Below are 16,283 nucleotides of genomic sequence, written 5' to 3'. Positions count from 1 at the left end.
TGCTCCCTGCTGGCTCAGGCGCCCTGATGCTTCTGAAGTGGAGTCGGCCCCTTGGCTCAGAACCACATGGGTTATTTTAAACTCATGATTTTTAACAACTGCTACCGCCAGGCTTGCTGGATTTCCATACATGTTCAAAAGCCGTGAATTTATTCTCTGACTGGCCAGGATGCTGAAAATGTCAGACTCTAAGGATTCCCATGGTCAGAGTCAAACAGGTTTTTATCTCCACATGCTGGGCAGTGCTGTTTCCCTGAATATTTATCAAAGCAGATGAGCAACCACGTGTCTCCTTATGTGAAAATCTCTGTCCTTCACGTCAGCTAACAAGCAGGGATTTCTACCAAGGATTCCTCTGAGCACAACAGGCTGACCTCAGACTCCACACATTTTGGAAAGCAATGGGGTGTTTCTAGCTGGCCAACCAGAGTAAACATTTCCAAAAACTGTCACTGTCTATCACGTGGAGACTCCTGGCGCTGTCTCGTGTCATCTGTACCTGGGAAAACTGGTAATTAGTCACACATAAAAATAGTGAAGGAAGAGAGCTGTGTTTCTATCGATTATTCACCAATTTCTGAACACTTAGTGTTGCGTCATCCAATTCTATTTGCTATGCTCTATTTTTTTCTCTTGTGTTTCCAATAAAGTGTTCACTTCCCGGCGTGCCTGGACTTTGACACACTCAGGAAATCTCTGGTGCTGCCAGTCTCAGGTGGCAGAGAGTGGCGACACTCTCGAGGGCTGCAGGGAGCAGGGCTCAGGGACAGGCAGGCCGTCCGTGGCCTTCCTCCAATCTCTGTCTTCCTCTCCTCTGGCTTCTGCCTCCCCCGATCCTTTCGTGGGTCCCTCTGACATTGCGCCTGTGAGCCGCACACGCAGCCCCCAGCCACATACCCCTCTCTTCTTTGCCATCATGTGATGTTTGAGAGCCTAGTGACAAATTTACCATGATGCTAGGCTTTCAAAATGACCCGCAACTTCATTAGAAAGGAGCCCGTTTTCATAATCTTTCTTTCTGGCTAGCTCCACATTAACGTCTCCAGAGGTCTCCACATATATTCCCAGCGCATGTGCTGTCAGGAAAGATACAGGCCGAGTGAATCAAGTCCTCTCCTGGGAAGCATTCTGTCTCCCCCAACCCCTCCATCTTTCCCCCAGTGGACACTGGGATAAGAAAGCTCCAGGTGATAGCCCTAGACGGGGAGAAAGAACACCCTCATCCCTACAATGTAAGTTCTAACTTCCAATTAAGTAAATTTAGTAAAGAGTGGAGATGAGAATGTGGCAGAACACAAAGACTCCCTCAGTCCCACTTGTCTACTGAAACTGAATCATAACACTCCAATGGCAATGAACCTGAATTGCCTGATATCCATTTCTGTCACAACCAGCCTTGGGTTTCTGCCTCCAAGGGAATGTGTTCATTACAGTTAAGAGAAATGTGAAACAGGGGAGGGGAAGTGACATTCTTATTCAACATCGTGTCTTGCTCCATCGAGTTTTCACTTATTTTTCACATCTATCTTTTTATGGAAAATTCATAGGGGCTGTAATTACCGTTAGAAAGAAATAGGTCAGAAACACTCTTCTGCTTGCAGAGAGGGCGTTAGAGGTGAAAAAGGCACCAGAACAGAGACACTGCCTGCTACTGTGTCCTCCTGTCTCGGATTAAAAGCTGGTCAGCACCATCCACCAAGAGAAGGCACAAAAAATGAAACCAGCCCTTACCCGTCAGGAGTCAGAGAGATGGATTCTATCCTTGTTGATAGCTCCGAGCAAAACTGCCAGTCGTCTACCTTCTCAATCCTTTCTAATTCCATTTTTCCAAAGTTTAAAATGATGCAACCATTTAAAATGTATGCCATGTTATACAGAGAAAGAAGCTGAGCTCAAGACTCAGAAAACGGCTGCTAGCAACAAAACAAAGGGAGGGCAGAAATATCCAGGAGAGTGACACGGCATCTCAGACTCACACCTGTGGCCAGTTGGCTCCCCACGTGTCTGAAAATGTTGCACAGTGCTGTGCATGCCATAGCTGTGGGGCAGAAGGAAGGATTCATTCGCTCAGTGCCTAGGAGCCAGTTGGAGCATCCAGCAAGTATTTGACCTGCCAACTGACGGTCACTCCCGCCCAGCTCCATAGCTGTCTTCTGCATCTAAGGCTTCCTGTGCAACCCTTTTCCGTAACAGTGACTTTCTTAGTTTCCCTGTCTGCAGCCTGACATGGTTCTTGTTCCTCATTTCGCCTCTTCCCAGGAAAACCAGCCTGGTGGAAGCATGAAGCTGAGGATGAGGAGAGGTTAGATTCCAGGGAAGAAATTTCGGTAGACACATTCTTCCAAACTCCATTTAGATGTTTAAAAAATTGGGGGCAATTTGGCTCTCTCCTACTCATGTAGTTTGAATGTCCACCAGGGTTCTTATAGGTCAATTTGATTCAAACACTCAATTTTAAGCCTTGTAGGAACCCAGAGCCCTTACATGAGTTCTCTTGATTCTTGGTGGTTAGCTTGCTCAGGGCGCCTTCTCTCTCCACCCTGTGTGCAGATGAGCTGCCTCAGTCACTGCCAAGGCACAAGCCTCACCTGTCACCTGAGTCCATAATACATGCAGTCACACGATGCACGGATATGTTAACTTTCCTGGAGATAGGAGGAATCTTAGGGAAATGTCCAATCACACAACACGTGGACTTCAGCAAATCCTCTCTCTCATTGACCCCAGTGGCGTTCTTCTATCTGTCTGCTCCCTCCTTACCCCTTTTCTAGAATAATAGACACATTTCTCTCTCTGTCTTCTCTGGAACCAGCAGTATTCCTTCCAGGGGACCATGAGATGTCACTGGCTATCCCCAAGCTCTGCCAGAGTCTTTTCCAAACATAAATACAGTTCTCTTCTTAAGGGGAATTCCAGTGTCAGGTGTTTATCTAATAACATCGACTACTTTTTATCAATCATCTTGGCCATCCCAGAAGTGACGTGTCCCCGTGGGCTAAAGGGGGGATTGAACAATGAAGCATCAAAAGGGGAAAAAAAGAAGTTAGTTAACTTACAACCTGCTGCCGAGCCAGACTTTTCTCAGATCTTAAGTTCTCCTGTTGTAGGTGTTAGACAGAAACAAACGGACTGTGCAGGATTTTGTGTTATTCTGTTGGGACACATCCTAGGAGAAACAGCCCTTGGTTCATTGGGTCTTGTGAGTGATCCCCCCTAATGGATGCTTTCCCAACCCACTGTCACCTGGAGCAGTGTTGAGCCCTGATTTTGTGACTCCCTTCCAGAAGTGCCCTCTAGCACATATGAAGTTAAATATAATGCAAATTTACTTCTTATTGAGACTATGTTGTCATTCCAGGGTGTCAGCAAGATTCCAGGGTTACGAGTCATGCCTTTAAAGTTGCTTTCTTTGCATTTCTTTACATGGCCAAGGAGTGCCTCTGTCTTATAGTCTTCTTGGGCTGCCATAACAGACTGGGTGGCTTAAGCAACAGAAACTTTTCTCTCTTTTTTTGATGTCTGATCTTATTTATTTGTTACTCTTAGAAAGTCCTATTTTTGACTAGACTCGGACTTAGAGGTAGACGCTCTCAGAGGGGACCGCCTCCGTCTCCTGGTAATCTGTTCCTGGAGTCTTTCTTTGGCCTCCTTCATTCTGTTGGCCAAAAGTTGAGCATATTATGCAGCCTCTTCCTTATTTTTCTTAGTACACTGTTTCTTCAGAGCAACATGCCGACGTTTGTGTTGTAAGACAAGTGAGTAACAAGATGCCGAATCTCAGGTGATTTGGTCCCAGGTTTCTTACCTTCTTTGTTTAGGGGCTTCCTGGCAACATATTGGCGGACAACATCTTCTTTAGAGAGATTGAAAAGTTTGCAGGTTCAGCTAGCTCTTTTGGGCCCCAGGTGACAAGGCACAGTAGCATCAATGAGTCCAGGAATATCCTTCTCTCCTTTTTTACAATGACCAAGTTGAGAACACTCAGATTGGCATCCACAATGCAACTCTGCAGAGATTTGCGCTTTCTTTCTCCGGTCCTCCTCAGTCTGTAACAGGAATGCCACTTACTCAATAGCAGACAGATGTGGTCACAGGTCAAGACTCCCTGCTTCTTGGGGAAACCTTGCTTGTCATTCCCACCATGGATTCAGACCACAAAACCCTTCCATTCTTCACCCAGAGCATCAGCAGCAACTTCTGTGGCCATATGCTTCTCATAAAATGGACGAAGTTGCATTCATTGTCCACTTCAATGAGATTTTGGCAGCCAGTGGCTGGGACAGAAATGTTCAGCTTCACCCTGAAGGAGCTGACCACCTCCAAGGCACCACAAAAAAGAATCAGAAACTCATTTTCTCACAGTTCTGGAGGCCAGAAGTCCAATATCAAGGTGCTGTCAGGGTTGGCTTCTGGTGAGACCTCCCTTCCTGGCTTGTAGATAGCCCTTCTCACTCTATCCTCACACGGCCTCCTCTCTGTGCCTGGGAAGAGAGAGAGATCTCCGGTGTCTCTTCCTCTTCTTATAAGGACACTAGTCCTATCGGATTAAGGCCCCATCCTTAATGACCTCATTTAACCTTAATTACCTCCCTAAAGACCATATCTCCAAGATATAATCACATTGGGAGTCAGGGCTTCAATATATGAATTTGGGAGGGGAACAATTCAGCCCATAACAACCCGGAATCACATTTCTCCTACACGGAGCAACTTCAAAAAGTGGCCTTATCAAGACAGCCATCAGTTTTCGTAGCACAGATGATTTCTGAGATGAAACCATATATGTGAGCTTTTTATGCTTTATAGCTTAAAATGTTTTATAGCTTAAAAATGCCTTTACAATCCTTATCACATTGGGTTCTTACAACCCTGAGATAGAGGCAAGGCAGGTAGACTTCTCCTCACTTCAAGATGCAGGAACAGGTTCGCAGAGGAGAGCTGGCCTCAGAGATGCCTTTAGCTGGTGAGGGGCAGAGCTGGGACTGGAGTCTGCAGTCTCAGTCTCTAGGATGTTTCTAGTGCAGGATAATGCCTCATGGTGAGGTCTCAATATCTACACATGGGCACAGACACCATGATAAGGGTTTTCAAGAACATATGAAATAAGAAGATAATATCAGACGCATTAACATGTTGCCTTGGTGGTGGGGGGATAGAAGCGAGAGTGAGTAATGGTGATAAAAGGAAATAATCAGACAGAAACAGGAGAGGGTTCTAGCACCAATCTGGGCAATAGTGTGACATGAACCAGAGGCTATGATTAGCTCAGCCCTCTGCACCTGTGGAAAAAAGGAAAGACGTGGTTGGATGCCCAGAGTGTCTCTGACATGAGAGAGTTATAGACAGCACTAGAAACCTAAGCCACCTTATCTAAGCCACCATCTTGTAATAAACATGAAGGGAAACTCGGAGTTCTACTCAACACAGTTGTCATTCCCAAACCTTACGTCATCATGTCCTTGCCTCACTGGAGTTTTAACCTAACTGGTATTGAATTATCTTGCTCTTTTGAGAGACTGTGTTTTGAGGTAAGAACATAACTTTGGAGTGAGGCATATCGGGAGTGAGAGCCGAGGGCTCCCTGTTCCCTGCCGAGAAAGTAGCCTTGCCAAACAGGTTCTCTCATCTGTCAGATGGGACCAAATTACGTACCCAGCAGGATTTTATGAGAACTGGAGCGGTGCATGTAACAAGTCCAGTTCAAGTGTCTAACAACATAGAAAGTGTTCAATAAAGGCAGGATTTATATTTTAATTTCCAGTGAGGTGCCAGGGAAGAATGGATTGAGGGGCTCAGAGGTGCTGGAATGCATCCGCCCACTGCAAGAGGCAATTAACAAGTGAGCAGATTTCGGGACAGGTTTCCATTGGGGAAGTCATCTATGAGAGCGTGAAGGCATGCAGTTCTGTAGTTATTAAATATCAGCCATAATTAAACATATTTGCAAGAGTTCAGCAGTAACAGTATATGTTCTTTCTTAACTCTTTGGGAAATTATGTTAAAGGAATCATCTCATGATTTCCTGAAGAAAACGCCGAGTTATTGTGAATCACAGAGAAAATGGTGACCTCAGACCAAGAAATGGTCAATGATGGACGTCCTGTACTGCTCACTGGGGATTTACTAACTTTTAAAAAATGGCTAAACAGGAAAGCTTCCTGTTCAAAGGACCAGGAAGTGCTCCTTGTTGGAAATAGAAAAAGTCCCTCTTATAAAAACAAGGTTACTTTCTTTGTGTTAAAAATCATCATCTTTTCCTCCTGTTTTCCTTGAGGCTTAATGGTAAATGGGGGCCAAGTGGGGATGATTACAGACAAATGAGTGTTGTAACTTCTTTAGGGAGGTTTTTTGTCAATTAGAGAAGTAGATTCAACTCCCCTTGCCTTTGAGTTTTGAGTGTGTGTGTGTTTATATGTGTATGTGTTTGTGTGTGAGAGAGAAAAAAAGAAGGAGATAGAGACAGATTATTCTAGTAGAATGGATATAGTCAACTCTCTATTAGAGAGAAGATCTGGGACCCAAAGTGAAGTTTCAGCGATGCTTCCAGTTTGTTAACTGCAAACAGAACTTTCTTATATTCTGTGCTCTTCACAGGTATTACATAGATTAATGGAGAGAGAATACTAAGATTCCAGATGCGGTCTCTCTTGCTCTGAGTTTAGCTTCTTCTCCCTTGTCTTGGCACTTTGCCCTTGCAGACCAGAATGCTCTGAAATGGACACTCCATCTTAAAGGGATGTTATGTGTCTCCACTGCTGCTCTATGGTTCATATTACAACTCTCTTTCCCTTTTATAGCTATACTTCTTAAATAAGTTAATACAGATCATTTCTCATGACCCCCCACATTCAGTTAGTCCCCTGTGATCTGCATATACTCTCTACTAAAAATGTACTCTTAAAGTTTTTAACAATCTCCTAATCAATATTCATGTCTTTTTTTGATCTGTAAGTTCCTTAAATGCACTGGATATCTACTCTTTCCTATCTACACTTTCTCCTCCGAGAAAGTTCGTGTACCCACATATTTCTCAATTGCAAATCCCTGGTCTTAACCTTGTTGCTTTTGCCTCAGTCTGAAATATTCAAGTAAAGGTTTTAACATCTTTGGTTCTCTCATTAATTTAATGAGTTATATAAAAGTTTTGAAATGTGTTCATTCTATATTTGTCATGTTATGAGAGTCGCAATTTTATCTTTTTTAAAAAATTACTAACAGTTGTTTTTTAACTCTATGGCCCCTGAGATACCTCTAAAAAATTTGTAAACTATAATTTGTTAACATAATAAACAATCTCCCACCCTCAGTTGACTTTCAGATTGCTTTCTTCAGTTCCTGTAAACTTTGGGGCCCGAAACATTGATCTGAGTGGGGTGATCTGAGTTTCAGTACAATTGGATTCTGCCCTACAGTAGGGGCTCTCAAACTTGAAGCTGTATCAGAATCATCTCGAGAGCTTGCTAAAGCAAGTTTGCTGAACCCAATTCCAGAGTTTTGAGTCAGTATGTCGGAAGTGCGAGCAAGACTTTGCAGTTCTAACAAGTTCCCTGGTGATGGTGATGCTGATGCTGATGGCCTGGGGACAACACTTTGAGAAGCACTATCTGAAAGTAAGCCTAAATTTACTGACTACATTGCTTAGAAGGATCAGCTTATATTTGTCTGAAGATTCCACTTTATCAATGACAGCTCTTTTTCCCCCATAAATTTGAGAACCATTTTCTCATTTGATTAAAGGTTACTGAGATTTCTGCTAAATACGTTAGACCATTGCTCTCATCCCCTGCACCAAAATTCTTTATATCCAAAAGTAAGTCAAACAAATCTGTGTGTTGTGTTTGAGTTGGTAAAGTAAACAGCCAACCCCATCCCTCATCCCCCAAAAGAAATTATGTATTCTGTTTCTTGACCCTTGACATGAGGCTTTCTTGGACTCAAAATATCAAAATCACAGTGTAGTTTTCAATAGGCTGTTTAAACCCTGTTAACTGCATGCTCACTGGTTGATTTTAATATCGACATTGCTAAGTTTGCAGTCCATTTTTGTCAATAATATGACAATTGCATATGCAGTCAACTTGGGGTATTTACAATTTGTATATACGCAATGCTTTAACTGAGAAGTATAAAAATACATCTCCAAAATCTACGCACGCACAGCTGCTTATGTTAATGCGATTTTACTATCAGGCTGTCTTCACTAACATAACTTTAGCATTCTACTGTCTTTGTCAACGCAATTTTACCATTCCAAGAATCTCTTGCCCAGGAAGATAAAAGTTGCAAATAACTCTATTGCTTATTCCAGGAACTTCCCCAAACACCATTTAAATGATGTCAAACTGTTCAACTCTTCAACAGATAGTATCAAACATCTGTTACCTCATCATAGCTCTTTAAAACACTTGCCTCAAAATCTTTTCCTTGCTGTGTCCACAAATCCTAAACTATTATATCATGATACTTATCCAATCCTAATCAAACACATGCATTGAAAGATCCACCTTAAACCAGACTCCAAAAGTCCATGTACATCCCTATCTAAGCAGCTGCTCTCTCTTACCACGGTAAGAATAAACTCAGCTTTGTCTTATCAACAGGTTATTTTAGTGGTTTTTTTCAGGGAGCCAGCATTTGCCAATCTGGGAGCTCCCACCAAGATGCGATCTAGACCTCCTCACTGTAGTAGCTCAAGACCCTTGACTAGGACATGAGTCCCCTTGACCTCCTGTTAAGGGCACTCGGTAGAAATGCAAATTCTTAACTCTGCCCCACCCCAAAACCTACTCAATCAAAAACTCATGGTGAGCTCCCAAGATGCTGAGTTTAACTTTTAGGAAAAAAGGGCCCATTTTAGGAATTCTCTATTATCTGCTCATATTTGGAAAAAACAAATTATTCTTGGTGCAAACTGCCTTAGTATAAGCAATTGTTTCTCTCTGTCCTTGTCATTCCGTTGTACATTTATAAGAGGAAAGTTCATGGAAAAGAGGATAAGCAGAGGTCCCAAAAAGTCCCTTTACCAAACTGGTCCTGGGACCTGAGAAGTTCAGAAGGTTTCTTATCAGACCTTGTCCTCTGAACAAACTGTCCTGGTCACATCCCAAGCCTAGGAGGACTTTCCTCGTTCTTGATTTGTTTTGTCCATGGAGTTCAGCTCTGGGAAAGATCTCTCCAAACTTTTCCATCTTCTATGATTACTCAGAGATGGCCTGGCCATTAGGCTGGTGGGCTTGAGCCCTAAGGTGCACAAACCACCCCTCCGACCGTTTCCAGACTCCTATGGGTTTGTCACCATCCACATCTACGTCTGCATCCCCTCTGTGCCGACTGTCTAGTTCTCACATTTTTTACACTACAACTCCAAATCATGAGCTTAACTTTCTAAATGACACAATTTACCAGGGATCAGGTAGAATTATAGTAGTCACTTTGGGAGAACTTGTGAGAGAATCAAAATTGTTCATTTGAGAGGCACGTAAGAACTGAAAAGAGAACAAAATTTCAGTTGGGTAGACCCAACTGTCTACCAATTTTGATTGGTATAAGAAAGCATCTAAAAGAAATTCAGATCCAAAATTGTTTCCTTCAGGAAATTCTTGGCCAAAGAAGACGAAAATGTGGAAAACGTAAAACTATCTTCCTTTTTGATTCTTTCAAATCACAAGATGAACCTAATAGCCTTTATCCTTTTCCATCGTACTATACATCTTCATTTCCCTCTACTCTTTCTCTCCCTCTGGCACACTCCCCTTCCTGCCTGGCTGGCCAGAAGCTCCCAAAGCTCAATTAACTCCTAAAATTAAACTGCCCTGGGAACAGGGAAAACCTCTTATGGTTGATTTTAAGCCCAGGTTTCACTCTGAATTGAGAGCCATTGTCAAAGAGTTTCCAAATCCTATAAAATACAGAAAGAAATCTGCAGAGGAGTATAGGATAGTTTTAGAAACCAATAATCTGGGGCTTCCAGATTTATACCAATTAATTAGTACACTAGTGAAAACTCAGATGCAGAAAATCAGGAGAATAAGGCAGAATGGGAAGATCTCAAGGGCAACTAAAAAGAGCCCTAGTTACACGGGGATCTAGAGAGCTTTAGGAAAGCCGGAAGTACTGAGCACAATCTTTTGATGGTTATGCCCAGACTTTCCTTTGCAAACAGACTGGGCCATGACATGGTCTCGTAGGCAGAGCAAAGATGAGTTCATTTGATACTTCAAGGACAGGCTCTTTACGACCTTTGGGCAGAATTTAGGAGTAGATCCTGAGGCAGATGGGACCCCAGCTTTCTTCTCACTTTTTGCCAATAGTCTTAAACTAGAAAGAGGGGATTTAATATGAAATAGAAAACTAGAATGAGAAGCAGCCCCATTACCAAGCCTCCAATACCTCGCTGAATATTTTGAAAAAGGCTTAGAACAAAGCCAGAATAAGACTCAGCATAAATTTGTGGCTTTACAGAAAACAAAAATAACAACAAAAAACTGGTAGATGTTTCCACCCCAGTCATTCTATAAGGAAAAATGCAGTCTTTTGATGAAGACACGAGTAGTTGCTGTAAACAAAAATGCCTTGGGAAAAGAATGACCTTGTGCTAGCCAAGAAACTGTAGGAACAAAATGAAGTGAATAATCAGTTAGGCTGCTCCAACGGGGGACAGAGCATTTAATTTCCTGTTTTAGCCTTAAATTCACAAGGAGAAATTTCTCTAAATATTAAGAGAAAACTTGCAAATCTTTTATTGATACTGGTGTTGCAATATCCACCTGCAATCCTACCACTGTCATACAGCCCTGCCTTTAGAGCAAACCGCTAGAATTTGTTAGAGGAGAGCACAGAACCATTAGAACACTCAGGTGGTGGGTGTCTCTCATAATCCTCAGACACTCCCTGTGTCCCCGTCCATAACTGTCATGCTTGGATCTTTAACCAAGGAACATGTTTTCCTCCTAATGAAGACACACCTGCTAACTTCCTGGGGAGTGGTTTACTGTGCAAAGTGAATGCCAGACTAACTATGCTAATAGATCCTTTCTTGAAATCCCCTTCATCATAATGGCAGAGCTAATTCGGACATTGATTTACCAAGGTCTGCATATCTCAGTTAATCCCACATTACAGATCTCAAGGAGGCACCAGATTTCTTGTGGCAAAATATTCTACTGATATAGGTAGCATTACTGGGGCTGCGTCCATCAAGGTTAAGACTGCCCCATCTAAATGTCAACTCAAACTTGCACAATACCCTCTTAGCTAGAGTTAAAGATGAACTACAACCAGTAGCCAAAAGTCTAATGGACAAGGGACTTATCACACCTTGCAGCATTTCTTATAACACTTGTGTCATCCCTGTTAAAAACCCAGCGGATGGGGTATATATTTGTCTAGGACATGAGAATAGTTATTCCCTGCTTTCCTGTAGTACCAAACCCAAATGCTATTTTCTTTTTGCTGGCTCCTGAGGCTACAATTTTACACTAGTAAATCTGTGTTCTGCTTGTTTTAGTGCCCCCTTAGGTTGAAATAATCAATATTTGTTTGCCTTCTCCCGGAAAAATCAGCAATATATCTGCATTGTTATGGCCAAAGGTATGATTGCCGCACCTCCGACTTCTCCCGAGTCTTCAACCACAATCTCAAGGACCTAAATTCCTCGTGATTCTATTTTTAGCCAATAAGTGCATGACCTTTTGCTGTGTTCTTAAGATGGGGTGAACTCGAAGATTGATTCCATCTAGCTGCTTACTGTTTTAGCTCAGAAAGGTCATAAGAGAAGCTACAATTTTGTTAAAGTCAAGTTCATTACCTAGAACATGACCTATTCGGAGGACGTAAATTCTTTCCCTTAGCAGCCTTGGCCTTTCAAAACTTCCCCAGCCCAGTAACTGAGAGGCTATTAAGAGGATCCCTAGATCTCACTGGCTACAGCAGTTCCCAGCTTTTCCAAATCTCCCCATCACCGTAAAACTCAGTTAAATCCTCGGTGACCATCCTCTTCTCTGAGAATCTAAGCACAAACACTCCTTCCATGAGCTAACATTAACTCTTCAAAAACCTTCCACTCTAGGCCTATCTAATTATCATTGGCTTATCTAATTATATATAATATGAGAGAGTTGTGCAAGGCCTGGATTTTCTGACTCAACTTCTTGTGAATCAGCAGACACCAAGAGCTCACTCTAGTTTGTGTCTTGACCCAGTGCAAGTCTTGTCTCGTTAGGAGCACTGCCACAGCAGCTGAACTAGTGGAGGCTCTCTCTCGACTTGATTTTGAGGGTCTTCTTTAAAGTGGTGGCTGCTCGCGTTGATAGTCTTTGTTGCTGTCTGCCAAGTAGGCTCACTTCCCAGGGAATCCTGTTCTTTTCTCCCTCACATATTTCTGGGCATTGTTGTAACGCTTGAATCCTGCTGCTCTTCTTCCATTATCTTCAAGAAGGGGCCACTGATGACTGTCTAACATCTGTTTGCAAACTATCTAGGCCCTTGAATAGATATGCTAGAGGCTACTTAAGAAAATTAAGACTTAGTTTTGTTTGTTGATGGGACATATCTTAGATTAACAGGAAAATATCCGGTGGTTCAGAGTAGAGCTGTTTAAAAGTACTGTGGACCTCTCATGGAAAGAAGGCACTATTTTAGGGGACGAATGTTGTGATTACATCTTTCCAAACCTCTCTGGTAGCCAAAATATTGCTAATGAGATGCAGGATGCAAATAAGGAAGTGAGGAATTTAGAGACTTTTGCTAATAACCCCGTAGCACATCCTGCAGGCTCTTCAGATGGGTGATGGGATCGATTCTCTTGGTTTAGTTTGGGTACTTGCGGTCCCTGGCTGAGAAGTAGACCACAAACTCTGATCGTAAGCCTTTCTTACGATTTGTCTAGGTTGCAGTGTTCGGCTCTGTGATCTCCAGAGTGTTGCATTCTGTGTGTAGCTGCTGTCCATCTGATGATCCAACAAATGACCGTACAACAAAAAGAACAGGAAACCTGACACAGGAGTTGAAAAAATCGCACTGGAAGCTCGACTGGATTGGGACACCTCAAATCACAGTGAAGTTGTAGCTTGATCATGGTCTTAGATATTAATGGTCTGTCCTTCAGCTCAGGCTGAAGAAGCTGAGAACCAAGAGCATCTGCACTCACACAACTTTGTCTACATTGCCGTGACTTTAGAATTCCATTGTCTTCACCAACATAGCTTGGTATTCCTGTCTTCATCATCATGACTTTACTATAATTTCATTGTTCATTCCAGAAACTTCCTTAAAAACCCTTTTAGATGAGCATCAGACAGTTCAATTCTTCAACAGACAGCACCAAATAACTATATTCTCCCAAATTCTTCAAAACCCTTGACTCAAAACCTTCACCTCACTATGTCCACTATGTCTACATCCTAAACTATTACATCATCCTCTTTCTGCAATCTTAATTGAACTCTTTCCTCTCTGAGATGCTACAAAATCTCTGTCAAGTGGTGTTTTCCCTTACTGCTTTTATAAATACACTCATCTTTTATTTATTTATTTATTTTTGCAAGGAAGATTGGCCCTGAGCTAACTTCCACACCAATCTTCTTCTATTTTGCATGTGGGACACTGCCACAGCATGGCTTGATGAGCAGTGTGTACGTCCATGCCCAGGATCTGCACCTGTGAACCCTGGGTGGCCGAAGTGGGGTACTTGAACTTAACCACTGAGCCACTGGGCCAGCTCCCACAAAGACACTCTTTTGTCTTATCAACAGGTGATTTTGGTGTTTGGGGACCCAACAGGCATATTTAACAGAGATTCCTAAGCACGACTTGTAGAGTTTCATATTCAGTAAGTCTGTGAAGAGCCTATTCAGACGCCAGGTGATTCTGAGCAAAGTGCTATAAGGACCACAATTTACGTCTCTGACATCTGGCTGTATTTAACCTTAGAAAAACCAGTTAAGATTAAATGAATTAACTAACTAATTAGTCTTTGAGGCTAGGCCAATTGCAGTGGCATATACTCTGGTCCCCATTGTTCATGGGTTTTGTCCTATTCTGATTCAGGAACTCCACTTAAGCAATTTATCTATGGGAGACAAAACCCAAGAGCACTGCTACTTGATAACTAATCTCAAGAGGATCCGCTCACATTCATAGTGCACATTTCCAATAAGTGCTATCTAGGACTCCTCTTTTTGTTATCAATAAAATGTGGGAAATTAATTTAATAATCGGTACCCATTTGCTCAATACTCTAAAGGAGATTCATAAAATAATTCAAATAGGTTGTGACAATCTAGAGCATTGTTTTGCTACATAAAAAAAAAATCTTATGCATAGATCTGGGGGGAAATACGACAGAGTTTTTACCTGCATGCAAAAGAGCCAGACCTCAAAAGAAAGGGGCTTTTGGAGGAAAGAAAATAAATGCTATTTATAACTCCATTTATTACACAGCAGCCATATTGTCATTGGATAATGTTTTGGTCAGTTTTAGCAGAAACCAGGTATTCCCATTATGAATTAAGCAAGGAAATAAACAAAAAATGGGATCTCAGGAAACAATTTTTGGGTAACCCAGCCATTCCTAGATCCTGCTGTTTCTGTAATTAATGTCTGGTTTGGTGGTGCCTGCTATGCACAGCTCATCTAAGGAGACATGGATTTTAAAAATAGAAATCCTTTTCTTCTAGAAATATAAATATTTTCTGAACCGAGGACAGAGCTAAGCTGAGGGCAAACAGCCTTGAATCTGACCCATGTTTTAGCATCTCTCTTTAATGATAGGAATATATTGTTTGTCTCACAAGGTTACTTTCCATTTTAAAATCCTGAATTAATATTGATAGCTGTTTTATTCACTTGTCATTTTTCTAGACTTCATGGGATCACCACTGGTATATATTTACAAGATTAAAACCTGTGACATTAATTCGGCATCCAAAGTGAACGCTGTAGGACGTGAATAGGTGGGAGACAAGGGGTCCTGTGGTTAAATGCTTTTGAAATGCAGAGTGATACAAAGGCAGGCAGGTTTCTTTACTGCAGGATTTCTCAAAGTTTTTAATACATTCATGTGTGTCATGAACCTCCAAGGGCAGAGAGGATGCCATGCGCCTCAAAATGATCTAACCAGGGAATCCTCCCGTTGGGGAAATACTGCTCCAGCCACTGCTTTTTTAGTGATCATCGTGATGTCTTCTCAGGACTCTAACACCACCAACAAGCACACTGAAACATCACAGTGAAGTTAATGGGACACGGTTCTGTAGGTGATGGTTAATTCCGTAGATTTTTTTCTTGAGCTGTATGCCTATGTTTGGATGCACATCCTGTGTGGATCTAGAGTGCACTACACGTTCTTATAGGGCCTGTTAGTTCTCCTTCCAGCTCCCATTCTGATTGCACTTGCTTATCATTGGGCTTATCCATCAAATTAGGAACTCCCCAGGCAGGGATTTACTCCCTTCCTGTTTTTGGCAACTTGAACAGTGCCTTGCACATCCCAGGCACTTGAATACTTTGTTTTCAATGAAGAGCCACTAAATTTCAAGTCAAGGTAGAATTTTGACCCATGGTTAACATCCTCCAGTTAATCATAAGATTCCTCTTTACCTTTTCATCAGTGCACTGACATTTGGGGATACGGTGTCCCGCATGCATCGTGTATTGCGTTAGACAGCACCTTGTATGAGACATCATTAGCAGTAGAGACCCACTTGGTGGGGCTGGAAGCGGGGAGAGAACAGGATACAGGAGGATCACATCGGGCAGGGCTGGCTTTTGAATCTGTGCTCGCAGACATCCCGAGCAGCTCGCCCCGTGTTGTCCTCAGTTTCCCACGGGGTAAACGTGGCTCATGAGATTCAGAGAGTATAATAAACGAGACTTCTGGAAATTGATAGGCTCACTCGGGTCAGATTTATGCTAGAATGACTCAATTGTTTCCAACAGTTTTATAATGTCTTTTTATTTTATCGAAATTAAAAAATAATTGATTCTAAGTAAAAATTTAAAAAATCAATATTTTAATACTTCTGAAAACTGGTCTAAAGAAAGTAATATCAGGAACTAATTACAATTACATTCCATAGCAGCCTGGGAATTCTTCTCATTTAATTACAAATTCAACATTTGTGCTTTCTGGGCTGAGGACAGAGCTAGGCTGAGGGCAAATTGTCAATTAATTTTTTCTAATTACTCGCATACAAAATTCAAAATAGTACCAAAAAATAAGTTGTCTGTAAAAAAAATCTGAATCCAAGCATACACTGCAAATATTCTAAAACATGAAAACTACG

General features: G+C 42.0%; 1 pseudogene; it reads right to left on the bottom strand.

Annotated features, from left to right (window-relative positions):
• Positions 1–3,552: 3,552 nt before the first annotated feature.
• LOC106837323 (small ribosomal subunit protein eS6-like) lies at positions 3,553–15,645 on the bottom strand (annotated as a pseudogene).
• Between the last annotated feature and the right edge of the window lie 638 nt (positions 15,646–16,283).

Source organism: Equus asinus, chromosome 1 (assembly GCF_041296235.1).
Source record: "Equus asinus isolate D_3611 breed Donkey chromosome 1, EquAss-T2T_v2, whole genome shotgun sequence".
Lineage (NCBI taxonomy): Eukaryota > Metazoa > Chordata > Mammalia > Perissodactyla > Equidae > Equus > Equus asinus.
Note: the sequence above shows the minus strand (reverse complement) of the source record. Positions and strands in the feature narration are given on the sequence as shown.